Source organism: Rhyacophila brunnea, unplaced genomic scaffold (assembly GCF_057557595.1).
Source record: "Rhyacophila brunnea isolate RB1 unplaced genomic scaffold, BYU_Rbru_1.0 scaffold_90, whole genome shotgun sequence".
NCBI lineage: Eukaryota > Metazoa > Arthropoda > Insecta > Trichoptera > Rhyacophilidae > Rhyacophila > Rhyacophila brunnea.
The window spans coordinates 925,021-927,988 of NW_028233362.1; positions in this window are offsets into that span (position 1 = coordinate 925,021).

Genomic DNA, 2,968 nt, shown 5'->3' on the forward strand with positions numbered 1-2,968 from the left:
ATCAAAGTCGAATGTAATATATATAAGAAATTATAATATTATTCTATTTTCGTTGTATATTTAACGTCATATTTACTTTATATCTAGCAATGTCATTGATGAAACGACTAGCAACAGATTGGATAAAAGTAGTGAATTCAAAAATAAATTGCCACCACCTATTTAAGACTTTCTTTTAATCTGTAAAAAACACAATACTTTATAGAACATTAATCACCTCGTTAGAATATTTCTATCTTTTGCGTATTGATCTCGAAATTCGGTATTATTATTGGAAGTTAATCCGCGAACTATACATTAAATAATTACCTTAAAACTATTTCACCGTATAATTAGCCAGCTAAAATAAATCAAAAAAATGAAATTTTTCATATATTTAGTTTTGGCTGATTGTCGTATTGCTGATAAAAAATAAAAAATCAACGCATAGTTTATGTCTTAAAATTTGGAGAAAAAGCAAAAGAGAAACCAAGAAATATTTGAAATTAAATTTTAAATTACAATAGATGTTAAGCATATCTTTTTAGACTAGATTCGTGTTATATATAAGATTTTTATGGCAAAATACATTTCCTACTTGCATTATAAACTATAAGGATGATCAATCCCCTATTAAAATGCTCTAAGCATTTTATAAAAAAACAATAATCTTAAATAACAGCTTATAAACATAAAAAAGCTTATATAATCTAAAAAATTGATATTTTAAAAAGTTGGAAACATCAAAAAAGACTTATTTTTTAAAATTTTTTAAATTAAAAATGTAGAAAATTAAAGTATGTACCAAAATAATGTTTACATTAAGGAAAAACTGGTATGATCTACTAATTAATGGATACAAATGTATATAAACGCTAAAAAAACGACTACATTCTGATGCTATGAGCTAAAAACCCAAAGAAGATACATTATAGAAAAAGATTATATATAGTTATTTAACGTGTAAAATATGAAGAATACAATAAAAAAACGCGGGCTTTATTGCTGCAACTACAAAACTGATATTCTTACATATGAATATTTAGATTGATATAGTTTATATCACCCCAAGAAATATGCTTATTAATATAAAAAATTATGTATTTCAATAAAAAAAATATATCTATAGAAAGCAAATAAAGTTGCAGCAAATTTTTACACTGGTATACACACATCTTCTTATCATAATAAGCAAAAAAAAATTGCAGTAGGAAATGTCACTGGTTTTTATGAGCAAATTATTCAACATATATATGGGTGGACATTAAAAAAATCGTCACATATTTTAAGTCAAGTGAATTTATGTTAAAGATGAAATTAGTGCAAATAAATACATAATACCATAAAAAAAATTTTGATGAAATTTTAGACATATAACATATATAGAAAATTTTAAATTTAAATCAAAAATACATTCATATATTTTAATTAAATACGTTAGTTTCTTAGATCATAAAAAACATCTTGTATTTAAAATATATTCAAGCGTTTAAATTAAAGATAAAAGCTCTAGATAACATATTTTAATGTTTATATTGATGCTAACTGTGTTGATACCTATAGTTATTTTTATGAAATAATTTTTTGAACTGTTAAACAAGTGAATTTTATGTACTTAAAGGTTTAAAGAAAACCAGAAATTAAATATTACAAATTATAAACATATTGTAAAAAAAATCGTGAGATGATTCAGAAAAATAGAACAACAAGTTATTTTAGAAATATATAACTACATTGGAAATGTTTAAAACGAGAAAAATATAAGTGCATTCATTAAAATTTTGCAATGATTATTTTGATATCTATTTACTAATTTTTGCTCTAATAATTTCTATAATGTTCTACCATCATGTTTTAATTTAGTATTTCTATAAAAGATCAATTAATGCATAAATAATCTTTAAATAAATAAAGAAGCATATTTACGATGTTATCATGATCATAATCCCCAGAATAACATAAGCATAAGTATAAGTATAATTATTAATTTTCAGATTTATTTACAATTTTTTTTATTTTACTTTTATAAGCTCTATACTTAAAGATTTGTCAATCCATCCATATAAAAATATTCAGATCTCATATTAAGCTTATGGTTTTATTCCGTTTCTAGATATACAATATTTTATTGAAGAAAATATAAAAGAGTTTATATAAATAAAATCTGATTATAGATTTAAAGTGTATTTGCCGTTTTTTAACATATATTCAAAATTGGGCAGAAAAAATGATTTTATGATCATTCATAGATATGAAAACCTATATATTGTATGATGAAATGATATGTAAAATTTGTTATTTATTTTCTTTAAATACTTATTCACAATTTTATAAAATTCCAATTAAATTTATAGCTTTGTATATAGCAAGTTCTAAGCTAAAATTTATTTGTTCATAACATGGCCTCGGCATACAGATTACACTTATTATAATCCATGGGATCGCATTGTATGGTATTTGGTGAAAATGGTGATGAATAAAGCCATGAAACTTGTGAAGCGCAAATTCTTTTTTATAAACATTAAAATATTGTTTCTTATTTTAACACAAAGAAATTCTATTTTGATTTGAGATCTATAAATTATTGCAATATAGTATCTAATGTTTTTTATTCCGATGTTATTTAGTATATTATTATGAACATTGGTCGAATCCCTATATTCAATTATAAAAAGTAAATATCGAAAGATAAATATTTTGGCAAAATATTAATTCAATATGATTTCTATGTGGCTTAAATCGATATATATTGAGACAATATATATTTTTAAAACTTAAAAAGTAGATACATGATAATTATAGCGTGATGGTTTCTGATATCCTTATATTTATGCAACACATATCAATCATTCAAAATGATGGATTCCAATGTCTATTTTTGTTAAAATGTATAAGATATTTATTTATTGCACCAAAACTAACAATCTGATCAGAAAATGAAAGGGATAATAAGGAACTGTTCCAATTTTTTATCGTATAAAAGAAGAAA